General features: G+C 36.3%; 2 pseudogenes; one reads left to right on the forward strand and one right to left on the reverse strand.

Moving 5' to 3' along the window:
* The first annotated feature begins 7,488 nt into the window (after positions 1-7,488).
* The window catches only part of LOC107731409 (hemoglobin subunit beta-like), a 6,434-nt pseudogene continuing 1,096 nt past the window's right edge, over positions 7,489-12,826 (forward strand).
* On the reverse strand, positions 11,120-11,782 carry LOC107731408 (hemoglobin subunit beta-like; annotated as a pseudogene).

The raw sequence follows: 12,826 nt of genomic DNA on the forward strand, positions 1-12,826 counted from the left end.
TATATATATATATATATATATATATATATATACAACTCTAATAAGTATGTTTTAAATAGTATTATTGTGATCTTCTATGTACGCTACTGCCAACAGATATACAGACATGCTGCTGTAGCATGATTAGGCATGCATAAATGCCTTAGCAGATCTAGACAGGTGGAGCAGGGAGAGGTAGAGGGTTTCAGAGGAACTCTGATAGCACGCTGCAGGACCTGCTTACAGCGAACACTGAGCCAGACTATTTAAATATTGAGCAAGCAATCTCATTGGCTGCCGAATCATCAAAGACCAATCAGCTTGTGCCATGTAGCAAATTATGTGATTGCTAGCAGGTTGTTTGTAAAGAACCTGTCAGCCTGTGCCATGTAGAGTTCAATGACTGAACTAGATATTCATATGGCAGAAATAGTAAGATGGTAGTCTGTAAAATCAGCATATTCTTTGACTTTGTTTGAAGCTGTTTTCACTGACAAAGCAAAAACAGACAAATGAATTGCCAATATTGTAAAACGTAAGTTGCTAAATATTAACTTCATGTTTACTAAACTGTTGTATAAAATAAATTTTACACTCACGATATCTAAATATCAATTTTCATGCCTACAGCTGATTCACTGATACTTTCAAACTGTTCTCTCAATTATGTGATTTCTTAAATTGGATTATAATTAGTTTAGAGAACAGACCACTCTATGAACCTTGTTTTTACACACTCTAGTAGTTCCTCTCCACAGCGTCTTAACACTCCCTGTTGCTCACCTACATGCCATGACCACTTCAAAGGTTCCTGTTCCCCTGCAGAGGCCCAGGGCAGGAAGTGCAGCTGGCAGCTGTTCACAGGAGCACTGGAAGGTTTGCTTCTGCTCTCTTGTGTTCCCCTGTGGCCTTCTAGTTTATGGGGGCCAGAAGGGAGTACTAGTTTACAGTAGTCCTCCACCTGATGACATGTCTAAACTTCCTCCGAGAACCTGACTGTGAGATCTGCTTGTCTCCAACAATGTAGCTATGTGGCTTTGTATAATAGTATAATATAAAAAGAAACCGCAAATTGGTTCCTGTTAGTAACATGTGAGTCACTCAATTATTCCATTACTCATTTTCAAATGAAAGCAAAAGCAGGAGGATCTCCTGTAAATCACTGACCATTAACAGACAAGAACAGCCAGAAACAAGAGCTCTTTCTCTTTCCTCCGGGTTGAGAGAGACAGGGCTGCTGCTGATGTTTTTATCTAAACAGCAGTGCAGACAGTAAATCCACTGCTTGTCTCTAACTATACATTGACATATAATTCAGGGAAGATGTTCCAGATCCCTGGTCCTTCATCATTATTTTAGACAGTCTGGAGCATGAGGATAAGAAATGTGTATGTGGTCACAAAATACAATCTAACCTGAATTGAAGCGATGAATCACACTTTAGCTAACAAATCATCATCTGCATATATGTCTATTATTCTATTACTATCAGACTCTAAAAATGATAAATAAGTATAATAGAATAAAGTTGTAAGAATTACAGTAGCAATTCATTGCATGCATTTTCTACACTTCCCAGCCCGGAGGGCTAAATTTGACGATTTTTAAGTCAACTTGTGCCTCAAAAGTTTGCAATTAAACTTTCTCATTGAAAATGTGCTGTTTTTTCCCTTCCTTTCAGCTTCTAACTTGCCATGTTGACTCTCCAGTACCTGCAGGAAATCCAAAGGTCTCCTCCCTTTTGTGTAGCTAAGAGCAAATGGCTTTTCATTGAACTTTTTGAATGCAAAGATCAAGTGTAACTGTGAGAAGGAAAACTCCACAGTCATTTTAGACCTTTTGGATCCAGATTTGATACTGTATTTGATTCATATTGCATCAGCCTTTTATGATAATTTATTGGTTATAAATAAATTAGTAATAAATAAAATAAACAACAACACACATAATTAATAAATAAAAACAAAAACATTTATTAATACAATAAAAAATATTGTTACAATTTAAAATAACTTTTCTATTTGAATGTAAGGTTATGGTTCTTCAGAAATTATTTTAATATGATGATTTGATGATCAAGAACATTTCTTATTACACAGTTTAAAACAGTTGCTTAATGTTTTTGTGGAAATGGTGATACTTTTCTCAGGATACTTTTTTGAATTGAAACTTCAAAAGAACAAAATGTATCTGAAATATTTAGTTACTTTTGATCAGTTTAATGCTTCCTTACTGAATAAAAGTATTAATTTGTTTTAAAAAACTGAAAGGTAGTATGTAGTATATATGTTTATAAACTTTGTATATGATCATTTTTCTGCACACTGTTTGTTTTGATTGAGATGCATGCTCATGTTCTTCACATATCAGCAAGACACATGCTTCTTCTCATAGATCAGCTTACAGATATCCTCCACCAAGCTCCACATCACAATGGCTGTCTGTGGCACTGTTTAAACACGTGAGACTTTTTTTGTACTGAAGGAGGATTAACTGTCATGGAATGATAGATGTTTAAAGGCCCTCATGGGGGCATTCACAGGATCAGGAGACATGACATGGCCTAAGAGGTGAGCACATAGATAGTCATGTTGAAAGATGTGCACATGATTTATGGCCTCTGTTTGGCAAGATTTCAAAGTACCACTCACATATTTTGTTTCATGTGCAGAACAATCTAGATTAAATGAGTTATTGATGTTTCACAGTACTTTCCTCTCTCCTTTCACCATTATTACAGCCCTCATAAGAACTCATAGGCTTCCTAAATACGCTAATCTAATGTAAACTGCAGTTATAATCTATTAGTGTGCCATCCAGTCACAATATAACACGTCGGAGTATTTGGCAGGCTGAGACTAGACAGTGTGGGTGGCATGTGTGATCTACCAGTCACAAGCAAACAAGCAAACAACACATCAATAGGATTAAAGAAGAGGAAAATAATTAATCTGTTATCCTGTTTGCTGTGTTTTGTGTCTTTTGAAAAGATGACAGGAATTTCCGTCTTTGGCAAACCATAAGCTTCTTTATACAGGTGCATCTCAATAAATTAGAATGTCGTGGAAAAGTTCATTTATTTCAGTAATTCAACTCAAATTGTGAAACTCAATTGGCACTTATTCAAAATGAATTTTCTTCACCTAGCATGCAAAATGCTTCAATACATGCTTTTGATATGCATATTGTATTCATTGCAACTGTTTGGAAAGCAGAGCTTTTAATAAATGGATGGGTACATATATATGTCATACAAATGCAATTTTTCCTAAGGCCTACTACCCTTAAAAGTATCTTTGTCGTTTTCATACGATGCATTTGCTTTTGGTGCACTGTTGCCACCTAGTGGACAGCAAGCTCAACAACTGTTTTAAACAATTGGTAGGCAGGGATTTTAATTTAAGAACCTAAATTTGTTACAAATCAAACAATTGCACAACCATTCAAAATTATAGGGTTGGTAAGAATGCTCAAGAATTTCATTTCTGAAAACGGTTGTGCTTCGTTTTTTTTTTTTTTTTTCAGGATTCCTGATCATTCTTGATGGTGAATAGAAAGTAAAGAATAAAGCTTTTATTTAAAAAACAAATGATTTTATAATGTTGCAAATGTCTTTACTGACACTTTTGATAAATTTAATGCATCCTTGATAAATTAAAGTATTAATGTTTTTTTGTTTTTTTTAAATCTACTGACTGTATGTGAAGCCTACCTTGATGACGTTGTTTGTTACTCTGATACATGGAAAAGTAATTTAAAGACTCTAGAGGAAGTCTTTTCTAGGTTCCAAGAAGCTAATCTCACCCTCAACTTAACAAAATGTGATTTCTGTCATGCCAAGGTCACCTATTTAGGTAAGGAGGTCGGTTATGGAATGGTTCGACCAGTGGAATCTAAAGTTCGTGCCATCATTGATTTCCCCTCTCCTAAATCTAAAAGAGAACTCCGGCGTTTTCTTGGCATGGCCGGTTATTACAGAAACCTCTGTAAAAAATTCTCAGATGTAGCAAAACCTCTCACTGATAGTCTTCGAAAAGATGTTTCTTTTGTTTAGAGTTCAAATTGTCAAATTGCTTTTGATTCACTAAAAATGTTGTTGTGTAGTTCTCCTGTCCTTGCTGCACAAACTCGAAGTGGATGCCAGTGGAACCGGTGCAGGTGCTGTCCTACTACAAGAGGATGATCATGGAATCGACCACTGTGTAAAAAGGTGTAAATAATGTCATTGCTGATTCTTTGTCACGGTGTTAGGTATAAACCTGCTGTCATGTTTATTCTTATGTGTGGGGGTGTTACAACCCTTTGTTTTGTATTTTCTCATTTCTGTCTCTCTTTTGTTTTGAAAGTGTTTGTGTCCAGGTATGATGCTGATTGGCTCTTGCAGGCTAATGATGGTGGCTGTGTGTTCTCTTAGTTGAACTTTGATTATTTAGAGTGAGGATTGTTTGATCTTTAAAAGAGATACGAATTTTGTAAGTAGGAACTGTTTGGTTTTGACCCCATTGCTTGTTATGACGTGGATTTGGATTCTCCTTTCAACTCTGTTTGCCTGATCTTGTAAGTAGTTTGGATAGCATTGTAAATATAGAGGGTTGGGAGAAAGTAAGGAGTTTGACGCCATTTTGTTTATTGTAACCTTTTTGATCTCTGTTTTGGGTTAGGGAGTTAGGTTAATATATTGTACCGGTACTTTTTATTTTATTTTGGTTAAGGTTAGGGGTTTAGGAAAGAGGTTTTAAAATTATTTTGGCCAGGTCAACTGCTGAAGGAAATTCCCTTTTTATTTATTTTGATGATTGTATTTTGTTTGGTTTCATTAAAAACCCTCAAAAGAATCCCCGCTTCCTCTCTCTCTTTTCATGTTGCGTCCTTTACCCCTAGACGGGGTGTAACATGACATAAAAACAGTTGCTACATTGTATATCAAATAAGAAGACGACGGCGAAGAATAAATTATACACTCTTAAAATATTAGTTATAATCCATATTTTTCAAGATGATTACACTTTCATTTGAGAAAGTCTTTTAAAGTGTTTTCAGATCCTAGCAAAACATCTGCAGAGCTGTTTTTTAAATTAGTTTTCTGTTTTTCTGGCAACCTCATCATTTCCCACTAATGATTTTTTCATAAACATCCCTTGTTGTTCTGCTATACTCTTCTTGGGGATGTATTACAGGTGAATAGGATATGTTCTCTTTTCTCCTTTTTTACAGGTGAATATTTTAATCAAAAAGAAACCTTGTCGTATTAAAATATTTTTAAAAAATCCATTTTCTTGTCATGACTTATTTAAACTTTCATAATAAAGCAAATAAAGTACAAACAAAGTACATAAAAAGTGATACAAACTTTTATTTTTGTTTTAAAGTGACCAGACCCTTTTGTCAATTTGTGTTTTTTGACAAAATACTTTACATTATCATATATAACAATAATAATAATTAATAATTTAAATATATAATTTAAATAATAATAATAATAATAATTATTATTATTATTATTATTATTATTATTATATGTCACTTGAGGTTGTGAGGATGGAGCTGTTTCCAGATCGAAACAGAAACAAAATGGAACAAAACATAAAAAATTGAGCACATAAAAGGGTTGGAAGCAATGATAAACACAGAATAAATGATTATATAAAATAACAAAATATACACATATAATCATTAGAAGAAAATAGAATATGCAATGAAGCTTTAACTCTACATCAGCTTAACAAAAACACCCACACACAGAGATCAAAGAATAGACCTGAGCACAGTCATGCACTACCTGTCATACTGCACATTTCACTACATGCAAAAGGATGTGGATTCTGTTAAAGAGGTAGTCCTTTAGTTTAGCTGAGTCATGGGTAGTTCATGCTGCCAGGGTTTGTTCCCAGCAGGAGGGCAGGGTAGGAGTGAGGCGGGTGATTACGCTGCTCTTCAGCTTCCACCCACTTTCGGTCCCCAGCTTGAGCCACTGATATGAACAGTCATGAGGGTTTATCACACCCAGTGACTTGACCCCTCCCTATCACAGAAGTGCATGCTCATAGCCATTAAAAATGAGAGTCAACGTCATTTAATATCATAAATGTGTATGCACTCCACAGTATTACTTTGCTGTTGTTTTCTTTTTGCGTTTGAGCCACATTTGGCATTATGTGTGGTAAAATCACTACAGAGAAAGCAGATGTTGCTACATGTTTATATTCTTTTGAAAACTATTTACTGTTTATTTAATATGAGCAGTCTGTTTGTGATAAAATAAAACAGTAAATTGCTATACAACTCTAACACTAATTTTCCAATAGAGAGACAGGTCCCACTTTATATTAAGTGGCCTTAACTACTATGCACTTACATTTAAATTAATCATTTGGTACAATGCACTTATTGTGTACATGTTTTTACATTGTACTTATAATTTAAAAATGCCTTCATGTAATTACATCTGCAACTAATTTCTGTAACTACATTTATAATTACACAATTGACCCATCCCTTACACTTTAACCCACCCTTAAAGCTACCCAAACCACCAAACCTGTCCCTAACCTTACCCATATCCCACCTCAATAGCAGCAAAAGTGTTTTGCAATACAATATGAACACAATAAGTACATTGTACGTATTTTTTGATGTAGGTACATAGTAGTTAAGGCCACTTAATATAAAGTGGGACCGAGAGACATTTTCATAACGGACATGTAAATCATCTGTGTTGATATCAAATCAATGATATCAACATACATCTTATAGAGGGAAAGATGCCCCCCTTAAGAACAATGTGGATTTTCTTTTAAACTGAAACATGTTTAGATATAAGCTGATGATGCATCAGCTAATGTGTAATTATAGGAAATAAATATAAATATTTGCTAGTGGTTATAGCACATATTGGGGTAAGAAGCCGCCTTGAATAAACTTTTACAGAATGTATGAATGATTTTGATACAAAGCTTATTAATATTTATATATTTTTATGCGTTGTTAATGTAAAGTACTAAATCAAATATTATAATTAACATTGTATTTTGACAACTTAGTTGAATAATTAAATAACTTCTACTAATGACAGACAAAGCAGAATCCCAGTAAAATAGATTCTTCTGAAAGGTAAAATTATGATTTATATAAAGGCATATGAATATCTGCATATGTATCTGCACATATTTTAATTTAACAAAGATATTTCATAATAACAACCTATAGGTATGTAATTTATAGAAATATAAAATAATAAGCCCATTAATTACAATAAGCATGAAATTTTATTTTTTCACTTCAAAAAACAAACAAAAAAAACTATAGCTTTAGTTTACTCCACAAATGTAAAACACTGATGTAACATAGGCTAATGCAATGTCATAGATCACTATTTTCCAGAGATATAAAATTAGAGTAGTTATCCTCAAATAGCGTAGCCATTTATCACAAGTGCTGCGATGAGATTTTATGACTACTTATTGCGAAATACATCACTGAACTCACTCAAGACGCGGAATCCCGGCATGATAACATAGGCATAGGCTCTTCTAATATGACGCAGAGAACACAACATTGCTCAGTTTCAACTCTCACGTGATTACCTCTAGCTTGCCGGTGAGTTGAAGACAGCGACCGTCGGGAACAACATTTCTGCTAACTGCTCCCTTCTATTTTTGCTATTTTTTTAAAGTCGAGATGTGATCGACATTGCATTGGCAAAACTAAATTTATATTTATTCACCTGTGTTTAGATAGTATAAATATATTTTACCTGTGCCACGCCGTCTTATAATGCTCTCGAACACCGAAAAAGAGTTGATTGTACAGATATGGGACAAAATGATTCCAGTGGCAGAAGATATTGGATCTGAGGCTCTTTTAAGGTATGCCGTCCTATAGATTAAACAAATAGGCCTATAGGCTAACAGACCAAACCGACGTTTCTATAAAATGTTGCTTTTTTTTTAAATTATACAAAACTTGGTCTGACTTACTCTTTGGTGGATCCTTGATAGTTCGCCGCTCAGTTTTCTGAATATCAAAAGTCTTTACAATGATTGATGGTCTTGTCGTAGCCTATTTGGCAGTTTCCCATGAGTGATGACGCAAGCAACAGAGAGGGAGGAAATACCTAGGGTCTCGTGCCGTCTGCGTCTTGCTGACCTTGTTTTTCTCCCTTGTTAACTGGTTTACAGGATGTTCAAAACGTTCCCCAAAACAAAGACATACTTCTCTCATCTAGATATCACCCCCCGTTCAGAGCATTTGCGCTGCCACGGGAAGAAAATCGTCCAGGCTTTAGCTGAAGGTGCGAGGAACATAAGCACACTTACTACAACGTTGGCACCGCTTAGCAGGTTCCATGCCTATCAACTACGAATACATCCTACAAACTTCAAGGTGTTCATGTAATGTCTGTCTGTCCACTTAACTGATGCAGTACAAATATGATGTGATATTTTCGCTTTAGCTCACTAACGTAAACTTCTCTATTTTTTTCCAGCTTTTCAATCATTGCATCATTGTGACGTTAGCCTGCCATATGGGTGAAAACTTCACACCAGTTGCACACGCGGCGATAGACAAGTTTCTTTCGGCATTCTCAGCGGTTTTAGCCGAGAAGTTCCGATGAAGACCCCTCAGAAGGAGCATGGGATGGTTCTGATAATTCTGTCTTTAATAAATAAATAATACATGTTTTACAAAGTATGTGTTTCTTTGTTATTTATCCTCATGTAATGCCATGGAATAGTCAATAAAAAAAATCCCTCATTGTACTCTTCTCTGTTAGCGCCCTCTGTGGGATTGTTACACTTCCAATACGTTTCTTGTTTTTATATAGCCTACAGTGCATTAGCTTAGTCGTTTTTACGGTGATGCTGTATTGTCAGTATTTTGGCTTCCTATAATACAAAGTCATCCTCATTAGGTACTTGATGCAAAAGGAAAGAAATCAATCAATGACGACAGTGTTGCACTTGATGTTTGATGTGGGTGTGGCGCTACAGCTATCCAGACTTAATAATAAGTGCTGAAATCTTGGCTGAAGTCCAAAGGAAATGTGACGCTCTCCGTTGTGCTGAAAGTATTTAAACGGCAGACCTGTCATTACCTGTGAATCACATTGATACCCTAATAGTATATTAAAGTGCCCCTATTATGGATTTTTGAAAATTACCTTTCATGCAGTGTAACACAGCTCTAAGTGAATGAAAACATCCTGCAAAGTTTTAAATCTGAAAGTGCATCGTGTATAAAGTTATTGTCTCTCAAAAGCAAGCGTCGACTCTGAATCATTGAAGCAAGTCATTTTTAAAACAAATCCCTAGCCGTTTCATGTTGACGTCAACATGAAATATTAGCATATTGCCCTGCCCGCCCACTTGTTGGTCTTTTCGCGTTGGTCTGAATGGAAATGTAAATTCATTCTTTGCCACTAGATGCTGCTTTTGGAGCGGTAAAATAGCTGTTTCCCCGGTAACGCTGAACACAAAGCAGCACTGAGCTCACAAACGCGGCTTCATCAGGCATTACAGGCATGATGAAATGAAAATGAGACCAATCGGACCAATCACCACAGATTAGTGTCACGCAAAGGAGGGGTTTGGAAAAATGAATAGTTGAGCGAATCGTTTGGGAGTCGTTGAGCAAGTAAGGTAAAAATAAATGCATATTATAAGACAATGAAAGTGTTTTTTTGACGATGCATGCATGTCAACCTGTTGTTGGGTCTCCCAAAACCAAAATATAAACCTTTCATTACCCATAATAGGGGCACTTTAAATGAAATAGGTAAGAAATAGGTAGGATTTCTGTAATAATAAACTGAATGTTTTAAATGCACAATAACCAGGTTTATATATGTATCATAAATAAATCCCATTTGTTTCAATCTTATACATTTTAACTAATTGAATTTTGCTTGTTCCAGTCGCATAATTAACTACATTTCAAGCAACGCTGCTAAGCAATTTGAATAAACGCATTTTTAAAATATGATTATTTAAATAGAATCTAATAAACGCAAATAGTTAACAATTGTCACGGAGTGACTGAGACATGAGACGTGCAGATCTAAGTGCGAAGCTTTATTAACTGACATGGTCAGAAACAGGCAAGGGTCAGACAATGGCAACAGGTATACAGAGGGCAAGACACAAGAATATTCCTAGGGCTAGCGTGGGTCTACGATCGGCAAACAGAATCAACAGGTCGAGACTAGAGGTATAAATCCAGGTACAAGGCAAAGGTCCAGGCAGGGGCAAACAGTATCCGAACTCAGGATTGGCAGCTGTGACATAACGGGGCGCTGTTGTGTCCACCTTTTTGCGATCAGGCTCCGTTGTCGCCGCCATTTTGTGAGCGTGATCTAGTGCGGCCGCCATTACACGAGTGAGTGCGGGGTCGCGTTCTTCCGCGATACCCACAGTGAACACTGAACCAACAGATAATAGAGCATAGTCCATAAAATCACTTAGAGACGAACGAGGACCCTCATGAATCACTCGTGATTTTACAGGCTGGTTAAGGCCATCACAGAAGAAGTCAATTAACATGCAGTCCGGTAATTCTGAGCCATTAGCCAAAGCCGGTGAGTGAATTGAAGTTCATAGACTGGATTCGTGACAACAATCAACTATGCCATGATTTTTTGAGTGCAGAAATCTGCCATTTCTTACTGGTTTCATTAGAATGACTAATATGCATCACTTTATTAGTTTGTGTTAAAACTGTGTAATCCAAATGGATGGAAATATGGAATTGAAAAACATAAATCTTAAATTTAGACCTAAATACATTTGAATGTATTTTTGAGTGTTAACAATAAAGCATTTTGGATCATCAGCAAGGGAATTTTGGACGTTAAGTTTGCATCAGTTAGGTCTATATTTCTTTTAAAGTCTTGTAAGGCGTGAGAAGAGTGAGGGGCAGGAAGTGGAAATCATATCAAAATGATATGGCCTCTGGCCTTTGTGACCCGAAACTATATGCAACATTCTTGTAAGTTAGTAAATTGTGAATATTAGCACTTCTAATTATACAATATTTAATTTTAAATGTAGAGACAACTCAATGGACGAAATTGTATCAATCTCTTATTTTTCACTAATGCATTATACAGTCAAGTACAAGATAATTTTCTCGTTCAGTCGACGAATCAATGGTACTGCCTTCTTAGGGCTGACACAACAACAGACAGGAACTTCTGCCACGCAGCTTGGATGTCTGGGGTGAACTCAGTCCTCATGCGTGTAGCGATCACCATGGTCAGACAGTCACCTAAGAGCTGGAAGAGAAGTTGAAAAAAGTAAAGCACAGCTCCAACATTATAAGCAGCATGATAGCCACTGCTCAGAGATGCCAACCTGGAAATTGCCTGGGTCGGCTTGCAGTTTCTGAGTGAAGAGTGAAGCTCGCTAAGGGAAGCGAAGAAGTTCTTGATATCATCCATGTTTTGAAGAGCTTTTATCCAGTCCTTGGAGCACTACAGTCCCATGCGCTGCGACCTTTGGGTTAGCCATGATTGCCTCAGAGTTATATAGATTTCCAAACCCACCAAAGTACCGCCGAGTCCAGGGGTAGACAACCAAGCATCTTGAGACCAGACAATCAATACAGGAATATTAAAGGCCTTAATTCTAATAGGTTAATGATTAATTACAAACACATCCTTTGAAGAAATACATACAATGAAATATATTGAACAAAGCAGGCCAGAAATAAGATTACCTCGCCAAGCTCTCATGGCCCACCAACTCGTAGTCGAGTTTTGCAAATACACCTTTATTGCAGCTGGCTCCTCAGCTGTCCACTCAACCATCGTGTCTTGTGGCTTTACAGCTGGACATTGGTTTAAATAGGCCTTATTGGCCGCCGCCCATGCATTTCAAGCAGATGTGTTTGGCCGATAGTCCGGAGAAAAAAAGGTGGCAGCTGACCGATAAACTCCATAGTCCATGTGAATTAATTTTATAGTAGTATACATTGATAGTGTTTCATCGCCAGAGTGTGGTTCTTTATTTATTTAAGCCATAAACAATGAGCTCGTTGCTAGGTTGCAAATTAAAGGTTTTAATAAACGTATCATATTTGCATATGGATCTCATATATTCAAAGTCTACACGTGATCTCATGTGCAAATATTTGCCTTCTCAGGTATTCATATTCATGCCTTCTCAAGAGATTCATGTAAATAATGAATTATAATACAATTAAAACAATTAACAAGTTTAGGTAATGTCTCTTAACAAGAACAAATGTTCTTATAACATAATATATAATAGTAGCCTACCACTTATATCAGGCATGACTTAAGAGCATGACATAAGAGTACTATTACTACCTTAAGGGTACATATTGCTACTCTGAGGTACTAATATGCACCGTCAACATTTCTCACTACCCTAGAAATAGCCTCAATGTTTTTCATTAAGTTTTCAGCATTCCTATGATCTGCCTTTGAGCATTCTTTATTTGCTGTATCACTGTACTTGACATAGGCTGATAAAGATCTTCTTTTCGTCGCATAAATGATATTGCTTTGTGTGTGTTATTTAAAGGAGTCATATGATGCTGCTAAAAAGAACATTATTTTGTGTATTTGGTGTAATGAAATGTGTTTATGCGGTTTAAGGTTAAAAAAACACATTATTTTCCACATACTGTATATTATTGTTTCTCCTCTATGCCCCACCTTTCTGAAACGCCTCGATTTTTACAAAGCTCATCGGTCTGAAAAAGCGAGGTGTGCTCTGATTGGCCAGCTATCCAGTGCGTTGTGATTGGCCGAATACCTCAAGCGTGTGACGGAAATGTTACGCCCCTCACCATATTGTGATGCCCTGCCGGCCGGAGCGACGAGACA

This window comes from Sinocyclocheilus rhinocerous, unplaced genomic scaffold (genome assembly GCF_001515625.1).
Source record: "Sinocyclocheilus rhinocerous isolate Xijiao unplaced genomic scaffold, SAMN03320098_v1.1 scaffold1390, whole genome shotgun sequence".
In the NCBI taxonomy this organism is placed as follows: domain Eukaryota; kingdom Metazoa; phylum Chordata; class Actinopteri; order Cypriniformes; family Cyprinidae; genus Sinocyclocheilus; species Sinocyclocheilus rhinocerous.